Raw genomic sequence first — 23,417 nt, 5'->3', positions numbered from 1 at the left:
CAGGGCTGTGGGGAGCCCCTGCAGATGTGGTGTCACTAGTGCCTGCTCTCATCACCCCGCTGCAGGCTGAAATAAACACTGTCCTGTCCCTGACCAGGGAAAAGGGTTATTACCAGGGAAAAGCCCTCAAGCCACTCTCCCTGAAGTGACTCTGGCTTGGCTGAAGAAATCAGATTGAATCCTCCTGACCCTGAAAGCTCACGCTGTGCCTGCAGCATCCAGCCCTTCCCCTCCTCAAGGAAATGCATCCACATGCCCAAAGTGGTACAAGATATTATGACCCTTTTCTGCTCATCTGTTGGCTGGCAGAGCTCGGCAGAATGAGAAATGGCAGCTGTCCTTCTGTGCAAAGCTGTTTTCTTTAGTGCAGAGCACAGTGGCTGGTGCCTCGCAGGAGCCTTGGAGCAGACCCTGGAGCACCCTCAGGCTCCAGCTGTCCCACACTCTGTGGGTACCAACCACACCCCACCAACAGCATCAGCACCTCCAGCTGTTCCCCTCAGATGTCCTTATGTCTATAATGTAACTTCCCTATAATGTAAAAGCCTTACTCTCTGCAATACTGGGTTTAAAACAAACCTTTCCTTTATATCCCATCACTGATCCTCTTGGATTAAATCTAAGATTGAAACCTAAATCTAAGAGAAGATGGTCCCACATCAGTTTAAGGGACAATACCCTTGTAGATCAGCACCCCAAAGACTCTGAAAAATAACAGAAGACTCTGGCACAGTGACAACTAATGTTCCTGTCCCTTTCATGCTGAGCTGCAACATTTTGGACCTCTTGGTCCCACTCCAACTGAAACCCAATTAAAATTCCAGGTGGGAGGCACTTCTCTGATAGCAAACCCATCTACTGTCAAGGTTTTTTTTCACCCTTCATATTTTGTGCTCACAACTTCAAAAGCATTATGAGCTGAGAAGGTGAGAGAGGACACAGAGGCTGAACATGTGCTCACCAGCCAGGTCAGTGCCCTCGTGCTACACGAACTAGAACTGCAAGACAAGGCTTATTTCCTACCCTGAACTCAGTCCCATCTAGTTTGGAGAGCTTCCTGCTGCTCAGGGATATTAAGCAGCTGATAAATTTTTCCTTCCTTCTAAACAACCTCCAAAAAGCACCGGGTCCCACTTGGGATCAGATTTGTTTTACAGAAAAAACAAGGCTATTCAGCTACTATTAGTTGTGTTTATTATTCTTGACTTTTTTATTTCCAACCATGTCATGTGATGGTTGGAATAAAAAACTATGAAGGCAGTATATATATATTTTTTCCATTCAATCACCAGCTTATTTAAGAGAAAACCTGATTATTGTATCCATTTAATCAAGCTATTCTGTTGTATATACTGTTTTAGCTACAGCAATAATATTTTTTCTCTTAACTGGAATTTTATTTTCAATCAAAAGTTAATCCCAGAAATGTATCTAGGGCTAATGAAGACAGGGAAAGCGATTTAATTTTCTTCCACTTCTGTTTCTGCTTTGTGGTGTCCATCAGTGGGCACCAGCAGTGCCACAGGCAATGTACATGGTGACACCTGGGTGGGCTGACCCACTTACCTCGTGCTCCCCACAAGGACAGGCCAAAGCAGTTCTTACTTTACACCCTCCAGGTTTGTTTTCAGCAGCTGGGACTTCTTTTTGTAGATATTTGCTGTTATCTGGGTAAGGCTTTCCCAGCCTTCCTCCCTCAGCACTACCTCAAGTGTCACATCTACAGGGGGTTTTTTCACACTTGCAGGGATGGGGACTCCACCACCATCCCGGGCTGGATGGAGTCAACCCAAAAGAATTTTTCCCTAATCCTCAACCCAAGCCTCCCCTGGTACAACTTGAAGCCATTTCATCTCATCCTGTCATTTACTACTTGGGAGAAGAGCTCGACCCTCTCTTGGCTACAACTTTCAAGCAGTTACAGAGAGGGAGAAAGTCCCCCTGCCTCCTTTTCTCAGGCTGAACCCCCAGTTCCCTCAAGCATGGTCTGAAGCCAGGGGACAGTGATCTCCTTTCACTGAATTACAACCCTCCTGCATTCTTCCATGCTCAGAAAACAAAGCCACCACAAAACTGCTTTTCTTGAAAAACTACACACTGCTCTGGGCTGCCAGCCAGCCCAAGGTAAATGTGCCCATTTACCTTGGGGGTCACAGCCATGCTGCAGCTTCCAGGCAAGTGTGATGGGCACTAAGAGTGAAATAAAGGAAAGCACAGAAGGACAGAGCTGGTGACAGCTGCTGGCAGCAATTCCCAAATCCTGCTATAAACCCATAATACATTTTTCCTCATCACACTGTTGCTATGTTCAGGGTCATGGATCCAGCAGACCCCCATCCTGCACAGCAGGGTAAGGCCAGTCCATGGTGAACACATCAAAGAAAACCAGCAGTAAGACAATTATGTCTCTTATTTAAAAAATAAGTCCACTTTCACATGTTGCTAACATATGCTGCAGGCAGAAAGTCAGAAGGTGCTTCTAGCCCCTGTCAAATCAATACCTTCACTTCCTTCTGGAGAAAATCACACTCTCCAGCTCTGCTGGAAGTGGATCCCAAGCCTCTCTCCAGAGTGAGGATGTGACAGACTGCATGGGTCTCACACCTTTGCACATTTTCCCTGACATCCCAGACATCTGAGGGCTGCAGTGACACAGAAGCAGTTGGTCAGAGCCCAGCAGTGCTGAGCTGTTTAGCAGCACACAAGTAAAAGCAATAAAGTTCTGTCCCAGGGTGTGAGATTGATAATTTGCTCCTTTGGACTAAAAGATCGATAGAGAAATGCACTACAACTGTAATATATATATGCATATAAATATATAATTTATATACTTATTCTTACTGTAGTGAAAGAACAGAGGGAAAACGTCTCCAGGTCAGCTGAAGTACTCTGACCTGAAACTATAACTTTATACCAAGTCTGGCCAAAGCTCAGAAATTATCTGTGCTTGGGATGTGTGAGCTGCTGCACAACCCAGACCTAATGGTATTTTTTTCAAACAAAATAAGGTGCTTCAGCAACCAGACATGGATGTCCTAGAAAAGAGACACTGCCTGCTCAGCCAAGTTATGGAGGATACTCAAGACATCTGGAAAGTCAATACCTAAGACAGCAAGATTCTCCTGCAGCAAAGATCCTTCCCCTTATTTACTAAGCATTATTATTGCATCTTTTAACCTAAGTTCCTTACAGACTGCTGACACAGAGCTGGTTTATACATCTTGGAGAGCAAAGCTCTGTATTTCCCCTCCTTCCCTCTCAATCTCTCCTGCTGTCCTGACATCTGTAATCTTCTTACACTCTGCCAAGCATCTACCAACTTTATCTACTGTCTCTTTAAGCTTCTGCCACCTCTGGTTCTGTTCTTCCAGGTATTACAAATCTGACTGTTAAGCAAAAAGAATGTCAGAGAAGCTCTCTGTGTGCCCTCTCACTTATCCCCACTCTCCTCTCTCTCTGCTGACTGCCCCCAGCAGTTTCCTTTGCAACACAAACTCATCATTAGCAGTTTATCTCATCTGAGGCTGCTCTCCTTGGTAGGTCTTGCTAATGGATGTCTCTCAGCATGGTTTCCTTGTTAGAGCTTCCCAGGGACTTGGATTCTGCTCACAATTGCAAGCGGTATTGGGAGGTTTAGTTGGGATGTTAGGAAAAGGCTTTTCCCCCAGAGGGTGCCTGGACACAGGAACAGCTCCCCAGGAATGGTCACAGCACCAAGCCTGACAGCCCAAGGAGCATTTGGACAATGCTCTCAGGCACATGGTGGCACTTCTGGGGTTGTCCTGTGCAGGGCCAGGAGCTGGACTTGATGATCCTTGTGGGCTCCTTTTAACTCAGGATTTTGTGATTCTGTGATTTTAGCTGACCACCGCTGCTCTTCAGAGAGGGGTTTTGAAGTGTTCCTTCCCTGCCCTGTTTCTGAACATCAGAAATGTCACCACATGTGTTCCAGGTGCCTGTGTGGTACTGCCAGCTGACCCCCTGTGTGTACTCAGGCACCATCCCCACCACACAGCTGGGAGCCAACACACAGGGAGACACCCACACAAACTCTGGATCAGCTAAAACTGCTATTCTGCCATGCCTTAAACTGATTCTTCAATTCTAGTCCATTATTTCCCTTTTCATGCTGGGGAAGATCTCCAATGAAACAAGCCCTCCTTATCAGTTTAGAGCATTTTCAAAGCCAGTAAAGCCTGGAACTGCTTGAATTAAAAAAAAGAAAAAAAAAAAGAGATAGGGAAAGAAAAACAATACGCCAGAAGAAAAGTAGAAGAAAAATCCAGCATATGAAGGTGTGATTGCTAAAAGGTGGCAAACAACTGTCAAATTTACATGCTCTGCTCCAAGCAATGCTGCTTCTTGCTCTGTTTTGCAGCAGCCACGTAATTCATCCTGTTTAGCACTTCTGCATGCTTTGGCAGATAAAATATTGATCAGCCTGCCAAGGAACACAGAATGCCATTATGTTTTTATGTCAGAACACAGTAATGATCTACATTTATCAAGAGCATCCTCCCTGTGAAAGGTCAGTGGTGAATGTAGCTAAATTGTGATGACAGATCATTAATCCAGCTCCCTCAATAATTGTCCTCTTTAAAAATTTTACTCCTGGTTTCTGTGAATTGCTGCAGGTTTTTACACTTGGATCCCACAGCAATCTTCAACCCAGTTCTGAGTAAAAGCAGATAACAGAGGAACAGCAAGGCTGGAGATGAAAGTGTCCTTCAAAGGAATGCAGGGTACAAAATAAAAATAAACTGAGGAAGCAAAGAGCTTCCTTTGATGGGGAAACTAATCTCCCAGTGAAATATTACTGTGCAAGGTGCCTTACAATACAATGATTACTCGAAATGTCAGTACTTCTTTAAATATCAAAAATGATCTGATAACACCTACAGAGCACCAATCTCTGAGACCTTGGTGTGCAGATCACCTGACAGCAGATGTGAGCCTCAACACACACAGGAGTCTTTAGGGGATTTGAGTCCCACTGGCTCCTGAGCTATTTCTCAGCAAAACTACACGGGCTGCAAGAATGGCAGGTGGCACCTGCAGCTCTTCCTAAAATCCTTGAGAGAAGCTGTGCAGCCATTAGCATCCAGGTTAAGAGTGTGTGATTCAAGAAACACATCACAAGGCTTACACACAGTTCAAACTTCTTGTGACCTTTCAAAAACTCCCCAGAAGGTTCCCCTGACTGGCATCTCCATACAGCTGGAGCACAGGTACCCAGTCCATATGCTCTCAGACATTGAAAATCTGAAACTGTGCTGCCTCTCCCAACACAGGGTTAGACTCAGTGTGTTATCCCTGCAGGTGAGATAGGACATAACAACCCAGCAGCCCACACAGAGCTGCCAGCCCTGTTTGGCTCCTGGATCTCACCATCACCTGCCTGAAATCCACCCACCAGGGCAGGACAGTGCTCCTGCTCACTGTGCCCGTGGGGGAGGATGCTAACAGCCCAGTACAAATAACCCACCACTGAAGGGGGAACTCCAGTGGCACTCATTTTCTAGGCAACCCTTCAGCACCACCATATGTGGCAATAAAGAGCAGTTTGGAGCAGGCTGAAGAGTGTCATTTCTAAGGCAGGAGGCACTGGAGGTGTCAATTTATTTGACAGATCCTCTCAGACCATGCTGACTATTTTCAGCTGTTCCTATGGCAGTTTTCAAGCTCCAGGAAGAAATTCAGTGCAGGAGATGAGAGCACTAAGATTTGTTTTCTCATCCGTATCTATAGGGCCAAAAAGATATAGTTACTGAAAATAACATTTCTAGACAAAATTAAAGGGGTTGGAGAAAAGTCCTGTTTTCAAAACAGCCCTTTCCCTGTGTTTCACTCAGGTTTTACCTGGCATTGTTAGAAGGATCAGAAAATGACTAAACTAAAATGTTATGAATTTATTTCTGAGTGTGGCTCCTCAATTCTTGTGCTATTAACGGCAAAATTCCTCATCAGCACCAGCCCATTTTCCTACATACAAAATGAAACTGTTGGCTGAACAGTGGAAATGTGGTCCCAAAAGATCAGACTGCTGAACCTGAGTGAGACATTCTGTGAACTCTTTACCCCAATGATCTGCTGCATTACAGCCTGCTTGACTCCACAGAACAAGTTTACATGGGGACAGGAAAATTAAAGATGACTTCAGTTCTTCAGGGGTCTCCTTGCAAATCCCCATTCTGCCATGCAAATTTTTTACCTGTCTCTTTCTATCTATCTTCCTCTTCCTTTAATTGCTTGTTTCTGCACATGCATGGAGAGTTTGGCTGGACTTTCCTCCCAATTTTCCTGTGTGGTTGGAAAGAAGAAAATAACTGCTTTTCTCAACAATTTACATGAACAGACTTCTCTGAGCAAGTGCAGCTGCAGGAGGAGGACATCAAGAAATCTTTTTGGAATTGACAATTTCTTCCAATTTAGAGATATCTGTGAGTTTTGAATCTTCCCAACTCTAATTTTTATAGGCTGTAAATACTACAGGTTGGATATTAGGAAAAAATTCTCCATTGAAAGAGTGGCTAAACCTTGGAAGAGGCTGCTCAGGGAAGAGGCAGAGTCATCATCCCTGGAAGTGTTCAGAAAATGAGCAGATGTAGCACTTTGCAATGGGACAGTGGCAATGGGGATATTTGGCTGAAGGTTGGACTTTATGATCTTGGAGGTCTTTTCCAACCTTAATGATCCCAGGATTCTATGCAATGTCTGAGCAAACCAATTTAGGATGAAGAGAAATTAACCCAAATCTTAATATATAGACATCAGTGATAACAACCATTTAACTTCTGATCATTCAGAGAAAGCTTCCTATAAAACACCAGGCTGTGTTCTGCAGCAATTACACTGCACATAACCCCACTGCAGTGTTCCTGTAACACCTGACAATAACACAGGGAGTGTTCTGCTGCCTCCAAACATCACTGAAGACCATCTCAGTGCACAGAGGAAGCCACACACCACAGATGTGACATTAAGGCAAAGCTGCTAATTACATCCTGTTCCCTCACAGCATCACCTGCCTGCCTCCTTCACACACAACCAAGCCCCTCAAAGGCTGAGTACCTGTTTTATTCCTGAGTTGAATTTACAGGTTAAGTGAAACTCTGGTTCAGTTCCTGCTAAGAGGAGCAGATGTTTAACTTCATGCAAATTCATGAACATCCTTCAGTTGCCTCTGCTGAAAAAATTCAATTAACAATAAAAATCCAAACTAACTTGCTTATCTTAGGGATGTGTTTCAGCTAATAAGATGTACATTTATCAGGTATCCATATATAATTTAGCAGCAACTGGGAGCTCACCAAATTTATCACAGAAATGGAATGGAATATATGCCATGAAGTAGATACTATCAAACAATAGACATTTACAACCTGGAAGAGTTAAAGCTTGCTTCAGTGTATATTTGTTTCAATATTTCATTTTATTACAAGAAAAAGCACCCATCTATTACTCTGCGAGTTTTAAAAATATATTAAAAACTTACAGCATGAGAATATTAATTCCCAGTTCTATAAACAAAAACTCTATTCCTACCTTAAACAATTACCTTCCAAACTGCATAAAGCTAAATGAATCGTATGCTTCAGCCCCTAATGCACAGAAAGAGGTGGATGAATTTGCAGCCTTTCTTGGGAAGCACAAGAATTACACACTTGGTTTGCCAAGTCCAAAGGCAAGTTCTAGATTTGTGTCCTGCCTGGAAGGGAGCAGGAGCAGCCCCAGGGAGGGAGGCAGGAGGAAGCCTGCAGGTGGGAAAACACACAATAAATGCAATTTATCAAGTGCCTATCACCACCTAGGCAGTGTGCCACAGATTTACAGATTTTTAAAGCCAAGAGGGATTATGTGCACACTCTGACCTCCTGCCCCAAGTTCAACAAGATTTTCCCTGCAGCAGCTCCATAATTTGTTTGCTCTATAGCACACCACCCAGGAAGGCTTCCAGCCCTAATTTAAGCATCAAAGAGCAATTTTTTCAAATGATTACTTAGTCTCAGTGGGCAAACACATTTTATTTTTAATTTGTTTAGCTTCAATTTCCATCCATTGAATTTTGTTACACATATTATCTGGTACACCAAACTGTAAGTCTCATATTCCACATCACCATCCCAGGTCTGCTGTGCTCATCTCATGTTCCACCTGTCCTCTCGAGGAGCTGTGGGATACAATGGCTCTCACTAAGGCAGCTCACATTCTGAATGACTGAGGGGTTTTCTCTCTTTTCTGGGAATTTTATCCTTCTGTGGTTGGAACAAAATGACTGTGGCCATGTTTGCAAGAACCTTTGGCTTCTAGTCAGCAGTGGGTGGCTTTTCCAAAATTAAATGCCTACCCCTGAGCAGGCTCAGACCCTTCCCGGTACTACAAGGTGATAGTGGGCACACACTACTTTGTGTGCACTGCCCACAAAGAGCCCAAACACATTCCCAAGCCAGGGATTTCTAGATGATTTGGTGAATGATTGCTCTCATTGCACCAGGACATCTCTCACAAAGATCCACTCAGCATTCCCAAAAACTATTTAGCATAAAGAAGATGTTACTAACAGCAATGCCTGGGCTGGGAAAGCACAAAAGCAAACAAGGCTATTCTGATTATATTTGCTGCCTGCTGAGTATTAGCTGTTATTTTTGTGTAAAAAAATTAAAAATTATTGTCAAACCAGAGGGAAAAAACAATGTGATGAACATCAATGCAGATGAAGGAACACCACACAGTCAAGGCAAACAACTCATAACTCCTATATTGCTTGTCTCAACTATTAGGTGAGTGTAAATATAACAGAAATCCTGAGTGAATTATGCATGAGTCCTATGCTGAAAACTGTCTGTTTCTAATGATTAATTTACTCAAAACACAGCCCACTCTGCTGTAAATCTATTACTCCCCACAGAGATCTGATCTTACACACACACTCTCACACACTCAACTCTCTGTGACTGTTGTGTATTCTCTCTAAATTATATTATATACACAATAAGATTGTATTGTTCTGCTTTTTAAAAGCTATTAAGCTAAACTAGTGATGCTGCATCCTAAGGTGCAGATAAGGGAGGAGGGGAGCAGGAGAGGAAAATGTCCCTTATAGAGGTCTTTTAACAATAACAACAAAAATAGCTTAAGAATGTCTAATTACTTAAGAATCCCATCCCAAAACAAACAGTGTAATGAATTGCTTCAGTGATTGAGAAACACTGTATTGAAAGAGTCTGGGAAGATAGTGAGGTTTTTATAAAGGGTAAGAAAGAGAAGAAAATAAGACAAGAGAGGTGACTGGGCAGGTGCAAGGTGGGTGCTGAGGATTCTCAATAGAACCTATAAGGGATACTGCATAATACTGCTTTCCAATATGGAAAACAAAACAAAACAAAATTACCAACAAAAAAGTAAATAGACCTATTTATGAAAAGACACACTCCATGATAGTAACAGCTGAGCAGCACTCCTGAAAACAGGGGTGTTCTCTATAAATCCAGGCTTGAATTTCTGTTTCACCACTTCAGCAAATCAAAGGTAATTGAAGGCAAACCTACTGTGTATGACTGTGTATGGCATCTCCATTTGTGTGACTTGTACTTTCTGTTTGTACTTTCTGGGGTCAATCATCCATCCCAGAGCCCTGATGCTCCATGGCAGCACAATGGGACACTTCAGGAACCCCCACACTCAGTCTGTACAGAGTGGTAAAACTAAACACTCTGCCTTTAGCAAGAATTAACTTGATGGTATTAATTTTACATATTTCCTTGTGCTTTTGCTGTAAGGATGGTTGGATGACAGGTTTCTTTCCAGGCTGAACCTTTGGGCCAGCAGCAATGGCAGGAAGGCTCTGATCAGCGTAGTTTCATTGTGATGGGCTATGATGGGCTATGGGCTATTTGGAGGACAGCTGTAGGTCAGCAGGGAATTTTAGGGTGTTGGGAGCAGTCTGTACTGATCTACAGACTTCTCCCTGTCCATGTCTGTCCAATCCATTCAAAGGCTCTGAGATAAGGTTCTCAAAGTGCTTTCAGAGAGCTCCTGGCATGGCTTTGAAGCCTCGAGCGCTGCCAAAACACAAACAGCAGAATAAACACAGCACAACACATCTGCTGGGACCCTTCTATCTGTACACAGAGCAGCATCAGATGCTGTGTCAGTGATGGATTGCAGCCTCAATACAGAGGCAGCAAAAGCAGGAGATGGACAAGAAGTTAAGAGCTATCACCCTTGGCTTGATGCATATCGCCACAGACAAGGGAAAACCCAAACTAAATACATCAAGCAGAGGAGTTGTTTGAAAGCCAGTAATATCTTTTGCAATGTATCTGCTGTAAGCATCAGTTTACACCTGATGCTGAGCTTTAGCTTAATTCTTCACACCTGAGATTGCTATTTTTAAATGAAGGGAATTAACCTTTCACACCATTAATGTCTGGGGAATGCTGCTTTGTTAACACTTAAGCCAAATCTTCCTGAGTGATCTGCAGGACAGAAATAAATAAACAAGGTCTTTCTGGCCATTTGAAGCACCTGAAACCATATATGATAAAACCACTGTCATTATGAACTGAAGAGTTAATTAATGTACAGTGATGATTAGCTTCACTCACTCTTCACTTCAGTTATGTGAGGAAGAGTGTGCGGGAAGCCAGACATGCCTATCACTGTAGCCAACACTTATTCCTCATTTCTTTACGTAAAATGTCCTCAGTACTTTAATGCAGACACCCTTTAATTTAAAATAACCAAACCAAACAGGTTTTTGTTAGATAAACAGGACGTTTGCTCATTGTGCCTGCTTCAGTTGGTGATGCTACACAAGCTGCAGTTTGACATTTTACAAACCTCTACCTTATTCCTATTAGAGAAAGCAAAATTGTCTGGATTCCTTTGGGAAGTAACCAATGCTCACTTTTTTATGGCTGACTGGTGTATCTATCAAATACTTCTAGATAGCAAATGTGTTATTTGGAAGCTTTAATAAATGTTAAAGTCCTCCGGCACTAATGTAAATTTTGCAGATTCTGTTCTGCTCTGAAACACCTTTCCAAACAATTCACTGGCTCTGCTGTCAGAAGGAACGCTTCACTATCACTCAGTGCTTGAGATTTCATGAATCTGACTCTCTGGTAAAGGTGTTTTTAATTTTTACTGTTTGGTGTCTTATCTGTATGAAGCATGCACAGGAAAAGTGGCCAGCAATGTGTACTACAAAGGCCACCGTGCACCATCCTTGGTGATGGATGCAGTCAAGAACATTTTTTCTTTTTCTTGGGTACTTGTGTGCACAGATTTTCTCTGATACCTTCTTGGAGACACTTCTACTTTTATCACAAGACCACAGGATCTGCCACAGGACAGCTTCATCCTCTATCACAGAGATTTTAAGGCAATTCTGAGCCCATTGCCTGTGGTTACCTGTTCTCTCACCAACATCCCTACCCTGAAGGTGTGTGATTTTTACAACAGGGAGAGCAGAGAGTATGTGCACACACAGGGAAGCAGTTCTCATGACATTTTCAATCCAAAAGCAAGAGGAAAACACGCTAATTCTCCAGAAATTGTGTGTCCTTCCACATCCTCAAAGGCATTCAGAGAAATCCTCTGCAAAACACTGCTGATTTACAGCACTTCCCACCTTGCACTTGAACTGTGGAGTCTCCCATATCCTCTTGCAGAGCACCAAAGGGCAGCACATGTAATTACAGTAAGCAGGAGTATTTATTATTGTTAAGGACGTGTGTAATGGTCTGATAACGATGTGCTGTGCCTGTTGTTCAGATGTCATTAGGAGACCTCTCAGGCATCTCATTAGTAGACCGTAACATACACCCTAAAGGGTGTCACTGCAATTATAAAATGTTAACTTCTGAAGAGGAAAACATGCACAAGGGACAGAAAGTACTTCTAATGGAGAAATAAGGCATTAAAAAGGAATAAGAAACTTCACACAGAAAACTCTTAAATTAGTCGAGAAACAACAGATTAAAGGGAAACATTTACAACGTGCACATGTAGACACCAGAGCCTACCTACTCCTCCAGAATTTAATGAGGTCAAAAGTTCTCCATTTAGTAGAAAAGAATAGCTGGATTTTTGTTATTATAATCACACACATATATAGTGTCTTACACATACGGCACTCCAGAAACAATACAGTTGGAGAGTGAAATTGTGCCACTTAATGACTCAATGGCCCTACTCCATGTAGAGATAAACCCAATTCTTTCCAGGTGACAAACAGTGCAGATGAGGACTACAGTGCCTATTGCACCAACCTGCCCAATCAACCAGAGCATTCAACTCAACCTCTGAATAGACCCTGACCTGTCTTTAAAAGGCACCTGCAGCATTTACAACTCTGAGGGCTCCAACAGAGAGAAAAACATGAATTCATCTACTCTAACTTCCCATTTACACCACAAACCCACATCACTGTTTCCTGTCCTCTCCCTTCAGAGACCAGGCAACAGGAACAAGATTTTTATTTCTGCTCTAAATCCATGTTATGAACAGCAAATACAGCAGATCAAGCAACAGAATAAATAAATAAAAGCTCACCAATGCTACAGGCTGAATTTTGGGGATTAATTCCTCTCCTCTTTCTTTGTGGGATTTCTTTTTAATATTTTCTCTTAAGCACTATAATGATGGATGATGAATGGGACAGTTATCTGAGCACTGGAAGTGCTTTGCTTCTGACAAGTCAAATAACCTTTCTGCAGCTCAGGATACCAGTTCTGGAGCAGATCTGCTGGAGGCCTGTCAAGATAACAATATCCCCACACCAACTGCTGGCAGTGGGATTTTTCATTATATATGTCACTAAACTACAGAGGGAAGCCTCTTACCAAAGAAATAGGGGGATGAAAACATGTTTTTCCTGAAGATTTTCAGCACTGAGAGTGCCATATTCCAGGGTAAAGCATGAATGACAAATCACTGTGTTTTGATCCATGAGAGCAAGACATCGAGAGGGAATAGGACAGTTTAGGATCTGGGACAAAGGGAGCAGTGGCCCCAAGGGAGCTGCCTGCCCAGGCAGAGCACAGCTGGCACTGGCACTTCTGTCCCTGCCTTGCAGGGCTTCAGCTCATGCTCTGTCTCAACAGGCTCCCTCCAGACCTCCCTAAAGAAAGGGGCTCCCCGAATTTCATCTCTCTGGGCTGGAATGACCTCTGTAAGAAAAACAACACAACATTCAGGCCATTATTTGATAGCTTTGTCTGCATCCACATGAACAGAATGAAAACAAATTAACCATTCCCTCTGTTGGCTGATGCCCTCTGATAAGCAGTGGCCAGTCACAATAATGGGACAAAGCTCCCAGCTCAAACTCCTTCAGGCAACTAAAGTAACCTCTTGAGTTTTGTTCTTTTTTATACAATGGCAGCCAAATATCTGAAAACTTTAAAAACTAATATTCTTTTTATGAATTTTTATGCTTCATATGCTAGAATTTGTAAAACCACAAAATGTTTTGAGCTGCAATCACTGAAGCAGAAAATATATCTATGGCTGTCAGATAAATTTGTTTTCAGCTGTGAAAAAAATATATTGCTATCTCACATAAAGCAGTATCCTGGCATCCCAAATATACCAGCCAGCAGCTCCTTGGTCTAATTCGTATTTCAAAGATATTGCAAGTGACCCATTCATGAAATGTGATGGTGGCATTTGTGAGTAGATTTGTAGCAACAGTGTAAACCCATTGACTTTTACAAAAAAGAGACAGAAAGTTTACACATCTGGATCTCTGCTAAGGGGTGCAGAAGGTCGCCAGCAATGCCACCTCTGCAGCTGGAGATGTTTGTACCACAGACACAATGAGAAACTACAGAAATGCATTCCCACACCACAGTTCCCTTGCACATCACTGTGCTCAGCACTTCTTACCTCTCACATCCATGGAAAGCACAACACACCAGGGCTCTGAGCAAACCAGCAAATGTCAGAGGAGCAGCATCTTTAGTAATACTCATTAAAATCTGATCATTGTTTCCTACGACACACAAAGCACCCAGACTGTTCTCTGGCTGTGCCACTCCGTAGGTCACCTTTTTTCCATGTCTTGGAGAATCTTATTTAATCCTTTTGACTTCCAGTTCATTCACTCCCTTCTGAAAGAATCTGCTGTCCACTCCATACATCCAGACCTGAGGAAACTGTTACAGGAAACCTTGGGCATTTGAAGCTTCAGGAGAAGCCATCCCAGAGCCTCCCAAATCCTGCCTTGGGAAGCCATGCATGGTCTCCTCCTGCTAATGAACAGCCCTTCCCTGCCAGGCTTTAGCAGGACCTTTTGTCTTGGGAGCTTTGTGGCATATTGAGGCATAATTGCTTTCTGACTGATATTCAAATGTAAAAACTTTAATTCATTACATCTTACAAAAGAATTCAATTTTCCTGTCAGGTAGAAGATCTCCATGGTGTTTCAGGTTCTCTACCCAAGGCATTGGGCTGGAATGAGATGATCTTTAAGCTCCCTTCCAATCTAAACCATCCCGTGATTCTTTGATTCTAGGTTAAATTATTTTAAGGAAGTGAAGCCTGATCTTTGAAAAAAAAACCCTGCCATTATTAGAAACTAGAGAGACACAGAAATAAATTTGTTTTCCCAGTTTAAATTTATGGACTCAAAAGCCATTTAGGAAGGCTGTATCTGAGAAGGAGTCATGCTCCACAAGCACATTTTCCATAAGAACGTATTTGTAATTGAGGGAGGTGTAGTTAACACACTTTGCCTAATGCCTCATTCCATGGTACTTCCCTCCCTTGGCTGTTCCTCTTCGAGGGAGGGATGCAATGAACACCTCAGGTAAAAACCAAATAGCACTGTTCAAGATGGTGATAATGGCACATTTAAAACAACACCTGGCAGAAGTACCTGCAGATGGGACTGAGTCATAAAAGACTGCAGCTACAGTGTTTCCTTCAAGGAGTGGAATGCTGACAAAGTACAATTGCAGGAGCCTTGGCACTAAGAAGGTTGACAAATCAGGACACTTTCTAAGGAAGGATGTCACCAGCAACATCCTCCATCATGCCACCACGATGGCACTGCTGTGAGACAGTGTCAAGCCTTGTGGAGGCTGCACTAGTAAATAAAAAATGGGAGCAGTCCTCAGCATTGAGCATGAAACTAATCCCTTGGCTCCAGTCATCAGCTACTGCTTATCTGCACGTCAGCTTTTCTAATACACTGCCTATGAGCTTGAAAATATCCCAAATCTTTATCAAGAGGTAGGGGGAGAAGGAGTTTGCCTTCTCTAAAGGAGCACCTTTTAACAGTGCTTTTTCACAGGCATTAGTGCCTTGCACTATGAGACTGCAGATAAAGGTTTTGACTATAAAACTTACAAAACTGAAATAATCAGCTGCATCTCTCAGAACCTGGAACATACATTGATCTATATGGCTAGGATTATTTTTATTTCTTACAAGTTTAAATATGAAGCATAACTAAACATCACTCAAACACACATCATGATTCAGACCATGAAGATATTAAATTCCATTATTCCTTCTATCTGCTAAAGCCAGAACTGAGCATAATGACCTAGAAACTTGGGAATTCTTTAATCTAAACTATCCTGACCTTGGTGGCAGCACATGGCCCCAAATTCAACCATCTCAGCAGGACATGCATATTATGATAATACTTTTCTATACACTTATGTACATAATGCACACACAAGGACACAGTGCAGCAATAGCAGGGCCCAACTCTCCATGGCTCTGAGACAGCAGGACACAGGGGAACTGCTTGCTGGTAATTCAGCACTGGCAGCCTTGTGGTCAAAAATCGTGCCCTAAACTGTGTCAGTCAGGTCCCTAATAGGAGTAAAGCTTGGGACATACACCAGCTTTTGCAAGCGATTATCCACTGCATGGGAAATCTTACACTCTCAGAAAAAAACATTCCAAATTAGAAAATAAAAATTCTAGGAATGGAACTGTAGTGCTCTTCCTTTAATGCTGTATTACAAGGGAAATATTAGTATTTTCTGCAGAAAAAAAAAGTCTGGGGATGTTTTGAAAGCTGTTGGTTCTGACTCTAATGAGTCAGAACCAACAGCTTTCAAAACATCCCCAGCACCTGGTTTTGACTTGTTTGCTTCATTATTTTCTTTTCCTTTGTAATGTTTAAAATGTTTCCCTTTGCAGTGTTTTAAATGGTGTTCTTTAGCAGGGATCCATCCATTTCAGCTCATTCAAGCATGTAGCTCTACTCATGCCATGGAGAGATGGTCACTTTGTCACCCTTCTAGCCTAAACTCTACTAACCTGAATGCTGGCAATGCCTGGAAATGGATGTCTTGGGAGGAGAACTATTTAAGTTTGACACTTGCTTTAAATGCAGAGCCAAAAGAAATTTCCTTTCATTAAAATTTATAATTAGAGATTCTATTTAAACATTGGAAAAAAATCCTGTCTTGTTTTAGATGAAGAGTTTCTGCTCCTTTGAATTGAAACAAAGAGCATCTGTTTTGGCAATCTCCCACCACAATCATACATCAGCTGTTAAAAACATCTTGAAAGGCACAAAATTAAATGAAACACATCTGGAGCCAATTTGGACATATATTTGTTTTCTAAACAGTATTAAATTCAAATCAGTATCTTGAAATGATAATATAAGCATATCAAAGTCAATAGAAATAATGAGAAATGGCCTTATTCATACCATGACTACTATCTGTATATTCTTACCAAAATACTGGTGATCATAACTCCTAAATAACTTAACGGAGCTAACAGATCACAAAATCAGACAAAAATTAAAACTAAATATAATGGCAAGTCCTTCAGTGACTCCATCCAGCCTACCTGCAAGAGGGGCAATACTTCAACGTCCACCCAAGTCATGGCTACTTGGAGCAGACAGGAAACATCCTTTACTTCTATAAAATCTATAGGTTATTGATTCCTCTTTAGTGCAATTATTCAGACACAGCAAACATGCTAGACTGTAAAATGCAGTCTGTAGAGCTGTGTTTGCAATCACAAGCTCTGTTCTCTGCATAGTCCCTAAAACATAAAGCAGGTTTTTATTTGATACTGGGCACATCACAAAGGCAACAGCTCAGCATGTGATGCCTGTCAGTGTCACCATTCCCATCTCTGATACCTGAGTAAGCAGGTGTGTACATTGCTCTAGATCAATTCCACCCTCCTCAACACTGCTCCACAGGCTCATGTGCTGAGGAAGAAGAGGATGTGATGGGGGCCACGACATGGCACTGGGACTCACCACCACATTCATGTCCACATGCACATGCCCTGCTTCCTCCAGCTTGAGCCTTGGGGTATCTTCAAATCATCAGAACCTTCTCAGAGGGCTGCCTTTGGTTTTAGATGGTCACGATTTTTTGGAGTGGAAAAAGCACAACTCATGGGTTGAGTCAGTCCTGGTGCTTCAGGAGAAAGGTGTGATGCTGTCAAGTGCCCTTTCAAGGTGCTGGAGATGTGGAAAGCATAAAACAAATCAAAACATCCCCCAGTAAAAAACCTTTTCCTGTGATGATGGCTCCTAATGAGGTTCAGAGCCAGCCAGGATTCCAAACACGTTAGAGCAAAACCTTCTCTCTCACAGTCCCCAGATCACACTGGGCTGGCTGAGAAATAAACAGAGATGACTCAAGTTCATAATTTTGTCTGCAGGAAACAGCGTAGATAAAACAACAGGACCATAAAAAGGGCAAAACTACAGGTAAGGCAACAAAGTTTTGGAAAACATGGTTGGGAGTATAGAATGAAACGTGACAGAAATAACTAATATTGCCAGCCACATTCTCTAGTGGCTGGATACTTCCTGCAGTGCTTTTCCCCATTGCTTAAAAATAAAACATTAAATTAACAGAAGAAGAAAAAATACACAGTTCAATTAACTGTCTGTTCACATTAATCCAGGGAATTAAGACACGTAGGGATTCAGATGATTTGTGTGGATCAAGACAGACATTTCCCAGCCCCATACCTGCAATAAAATTTATCCAAAAAAATGCTCCAGTCTTGCAAGGTAACCAACTTCCAACAGTGTTCCTATAGAGACTTTTTCCTCCCAGTTATTGCCAGGGACATGGGGCTTTCCCTGATGCAACCAGCCATCATGAAAAGATAGAGCATCCCCCTGACCTGGCCCAGCATCCCCCCCTCTGTTGCTGGCACATTTGTGCTAGAGCAGAGGGTTTTACAGATGCCAGAAATGACACAAAACAAGATCAGGAGGATCTAGTCCACATACTAAAAAGTCTTCAGAAAGGTCTGCTGTTCTTCCACCTTTATTTCCAGTTCAAGAGCATCGCTTTTATACAGACAATGAATAAGGAGCCATATAGTAAACTCACAGCTGCCCCTCCTGACCTCTGAAACAAATCTGCCATTAGAGGAAATTGGATGCTGCCTTCCAGGGCAGCAAGAAAGACTTGTTAGAGGGCACATATGAAGGACCCAGAACTTGGCAAGCTTTCAAATGACCCTGACTCACTGCAAGGAGGCTGCTGGCACAGGCAGGGAATGCTGAGCCCAAAGAAGAGCAAGAAGAGCTAAGGCCAATGTCACATACGACTTCCTAGTGCCTCTGTGGCATCCTCAGAAAAACACACTCCAGTACAGTTCCCAGAGGACTTGGGATCTCTCTCCTCCCTGGACAGGAAAAGCGTTAAAAATACAGAATTTAAAAAATTTTTTTTAAGATGTATCCATTTTCTAAATAGGTAATTCTAATGCTAAATGCTGTTTCTCTGGGGGTCACAGGAATCAAGCAGCTGATATCCCTAGCAGAGGCAGAAGATCTCCTTATCAAAAACCCAAGGATAACATCTGCCTTTTGAGAGAAGACAGAGCAAAACCCCCAACACTGTCAAGGATGAACTGCCCATGTCACAGGCTGACAAAGCCCTGTGCTACCAGTGATGATTGAGGTGTTAACAGTGGCACAGGGTGCCCAGAAGAGCTGTGGCTGCCCCATCCCTGGAGCTGTTTCAGGCCAGGCTGGGTGTGGCTCGGAGCCACCTGGTCTAGTGAAAGGTGCTCCAAACCCATGGAAGAGGGGGTGGAACTGGATGCTCTTTGAGGTCCCTTCCAACTCAAACCATCCTAGAATTCTCTGTATCTGGCCACTGAGAGCCACAAACCAAGGTCACACCACTCTAAGTCCCACCTCCCTGCTCAGAGCAGAGCACAAGTTATTAAGGGACTGTTGTTTCCAAGCTGTTCCTCGCACTGGTATCTACCCTGACAAACCAGTGAGATAAAAAGCTGATAAGGATATGGTTTCTATATCAGTGTGTACATTACCCTGTGCCTGCAAGAAGCCAGCTATTGCTTTGTTTTCCACCTAATCTGGAGCTATTATCAATAACTTCATCTGTTTGTGGCACCAGAAAACAATGGAGGGTCAGCACTGAGCCTCTTTCATTGATTATCTTTTCATGGGATCATAAAGAGAGAGTCACACAGGCAGGAAGAGAGAGCACTTCTCTGGATGTGATTAGAAAGATGCTATTTCCAAAATGACTATGAAACTGAACAGCAAGAGAAGATTGTACTTTATCAAAGAAATAAAAGAAATGCTACTGTGGCCATTCCTTCTGTGTTTCAGAACTCACTTTATTCACAACCACCCACACTTTCTCCAGAGATTATGCATGCAGGCCTTACACATGCTCAATTCAGATAATCTGGAGAGATCTTTATTAAAAATAAATCCAACCCAAGATTTTTTGAGTTTTCCATTAATTGAAAGCAGCTGCAGGTTGGCACCACACAAAGCACATGAACAGCTGCCCCCCTCCTGAAACACAGAGCAAAATTCACAATACTGAGAGCAAAGTTGAGTTGAAAGATGCATCATATGCATAAGATACATCTATTTTTACCCACCTTTAGCACCTGCATTCAAAGAATTAAAGTGTCCAAATCTCTTCAATAAAACTAGCTTTGCACAAAATGCGTGGGATTTGCTTGAGGGCTATTTTCCCATTTCCTGAATGCTTAGTTTTGTTTGTTTAAAACCATAGGAGAGCTCCAAGGCAGAGCACACTGAGAAACAAGGAATCATTCAGAGCAGACTCTGAATTTTCAATGTAATATTTTAATTAACCCACAATTCTCTTCAAAGTTTTTTAAAACAAAAGGATAGCTTTTTATGAGGAAGGTTACTATTTAGAAAATAAAAAAATATCATCAGACTTCAGATATATGCATGAATTTCACTGAATGAAAGCATCTAAAATTTTTTTAAAAAACACAAAACAAAGTCAAGTGCTCTAAAATGAAAAACATTTAAATCTTTACTTTCTTTTGCAAACAAAGGTAGCATAGTATAAATAGAGATTGTTTCACTATCAGTAAAACAGGCTAAGTTCTACAATCAAGACAACATACTTCTTTCCTTTAAAAGATATTAATAAACACCCCAGGGCTACCTTACTGTTCAAATTCACAGAGCAACCCAGGGCAACCCAACCTTCCCCACATCAAGAGTACCAAGAAAGGTATTAACAGTCTGGGTGTTGATTAAGAAAATCAACAGGTGAGACAATTAATGTAAACCATCCTATTTATAAAATTATAGAATAGTTTGGGTTGGAAGGGACTTTTAAAGACCATCTGGATCCAACACCCCTGCCAAGGCCAGGGACACCTTCCCCTAGACCAGGTTGCTCCATCCAATCTTGACTGGAGCACTTCAGGCATGGGAAGTCCACAGCTTCTCTGGGCAGCCTGTGCCAAGGCCTCACCACCCTCACAGAGAATTTCTTTCTAATCCCCAATCTAACCCTGCCCTTTGTCAGTCTGAAACCATTCCCCCGTGTCCTGTCACTCCAGACCCCTGTGCAAAGTCCCTCTCCAGCTCTCCTGTGGCCAGTTCAGGCACTGGAGGATTCTCTAAGATCTCTCCAAAGCCTTCTCTTCTCCAGGCTGAGCCACCTCAATTTTCTCAGCCTTTCCTCACAGGAGAGGCAAAAAGTCCACCTGGCTGCTGGCAGCCTGTCCAGGTACACCTGAAGGTGTACCAATGCCAACTGGGAAACCCAGCACTGTGCAGACTCATGGAACCTTTCCACCTGATCAATTCATCATCAATATACTGCAGCACTCCAAAACAGCTTTCCATTATTTCACTTTTGCCTTATTAGACTTCAAAACCAAATGACAAAACTCTGAAGTAAAACAGCCTCTACTCTCTGCCCACAAATATAAATGCACTTAGCTGAAGACAGAGTATTTCTGATCCTGCAAACATCCCCCCTGACATTACCAAGAGCTCCCTGCACCCATCTCACAGGGACCAGAGCATCAGTGCTGCCCTTTTCATTTGGATAGGCCTTTATTCAATTAGACCTAAGAGCCAGGGAACAACCTTTTTCATTTTGCAATATGCTCAAACCAGTGTTTGCCCTGGCACAGGTTCTGAATGTTCCCGAGCTGAGCGGGGGGCAGGGATTCCGTGCTAATTGCAGTCGCTCTCTCAGACACGTTGCAAGACAAATCTTTGTGACTAAAAGGTTTATTTCTGTCAGCAGTCTTGAGAGGGCTCATTATAAGTGATCATCAGATGTCACCAATTCTTCATAAAATACAACAGAAAGAACATTTTTTTCCCCAGCAAAAAACAGCCCACAATTATCAAAGTGTAACAAGAGCCATAAATACACTGTTCAGGAGTATCTTTAGTCGTAGTATAGATTCCCTTTTTCTGTTATAAATCTAAAACAACACCTACTGAAAAAAGGAATGAGGCATTCTAATAATGTCAGAGCTAATGACAAGCTCTCATGAGCAGATACTGACTTCACCCCTGCCTCCAACACGATGATTAACACATCTACAGCAGCACACAGAGCTCAGCCCCCAGCACTGATAATGAGCCCCCAAATGGAAAGGACCAGAGGAAATGGCCTCAAGTTGCAGAAGGGGAGGTTTTAGGCTGGGGAAAGTTTCTTCATAGGAAGGGTTGTTGAGCCTTGAACAGGTTGCCCAGGGCAGTGGTGGAGTTACCATCCCTGGAGGCATTTAACAGATGTGTGGCACTTGGGTCATGGGTTAGTGGTGGCTTGCTAGTTTCAGTGCTGGGTTAATGGCTGAACTTGATGATCTTGGAGGGCCTTTCCAACCTCAGACTTTATGAAGTAACACAACATTGCAACAGGAGAGAGCAAAAGGACAGCTGGGAATAGGATGCATCTTCATCTCTCTTTAAAGAAAACATGCAAGAGGGTAAAAAGAAAAAAAAAAGGAAAAGAAGCTTGTCCCACAGACCTGTGTGCTTTACCAGGGGAATTCCCCAAGATGAATTTATGTCACACTGGTGTAAATTAAAGGCAAACTGCCCTATAAACATTCACCCTGCAGCCCTGCTCACATCCTGGCATCTCCCCTTGCAGGGGGGTTAAGCTGAAGACTGGAAGGGGTTTTCTCTTGCTAACTTTCCCTTGGCAATCCAAGCGACGAGGCTTCCTGAGGTAAATGATACACTTCAGCTGCCTATATCACTTTTCCCATTTTCAGATCTCAAATCAGATTTGGGCACTGTTTTCATTATCAGCACAGAGAAGTGTCTGAGCCACTGCCATCCCAAATCCATCAGGACATGTGTCACTCATCCCTGGCGCAGTGACACATGCTGTGGGTATGCAGGCTGCTGCTCCAAGCGTTTCATCTCTTTCTGCCTCTGGGTTGCTTCAAATGAAAAGCATTCTGTGCACAAACGGTGCATTGCTGCGTGCAGAGCTGCCAGTTATATTTATTTCACAAGCAGTTTAAGACATGACGTGAACTGAGTTGCTGGTAAGATTTTACTACAAGCTATCAAAGACTTAAGCAGACCCCATCTATAACTCCTTGCTTTCATCCTCACCCCCACTGACTCACACTCCCTGTTCCAGCAGCAAGCACAGCCACAGCTTCCAAATCCCCACAACTGTCTGCAGAGCCATCATCTCAGCACCGAGAGAAACCAAAACTCACCAGGAGAAACCCAAACCTGTGATGGTCAGTCAGCAATCCCAGAAGGAGTTTTCACTGCACAGGGGCCACCAAACCCAAACCCATGTCCTGCCTCCCTGTGGTAACCTCTGGCCATTGGCAGAGTAACAGATACATCAATCTGAGGAAGTACTAAAGTGTCCACAAGAATTTGGGAACAGCTACTAGGACCCACCAGGAAAAGTCAAGAGCTCTTCCCAGACTTACTCCTGCCAAATAATTCCATTTTAATAGAGGTTGATGTGGGATAAGCCTGCAGAAAATCAAATGGAAAAGCTCTGCTGTTATACTGAGGCTTACAGAGATATTAGGAACTATCAGTACTCTGCCTGAGCTCACTGGGAATATGGCATTGATTTCCAGAGCAAAATATGACACATCAGTTACTTTTTTCGGGTTGAAGGGACTTGGGGTGCAAAACCCAA

At 42.8% G+C, this 23,417-nt stretch overlaps 1 protein-coding gene across 4 annotated transcripts in view; it reads right to left on the bottom strand.

Annotated features, from left to right (window-relative positions):
* The window catches only part of FSTL4 (follistatin like 4), a 208,606-nt gene that overhangs the window by 99,933 nt on the left and 85,256 nt on the right, over positions 1–23,417 (bottom strand). The gene's annotated exons all lie outside the window — the stretch shown is intronic.

Source organism: Molothrus aeneus, chromosome 15 (assembly GCF_037042795.1).
Source record: "Molothrus aeneus isolate 106 chromosome 15, BPBGC_Maene_1.0, whole genome shotgun sequence".
Classification (NCBI taxonomy): domain Eukaryota; kingdom Metazoa; phylum Chordata; class Aves; order Passeriformes; family Icteridae; genus Molothrus; species Molothrus aeneus.
The sequence above is the reverse complement of the archived record's forward strand: the minus strand, read 5'-3'. Positions and strand labels throughout refer to the sequence as shown.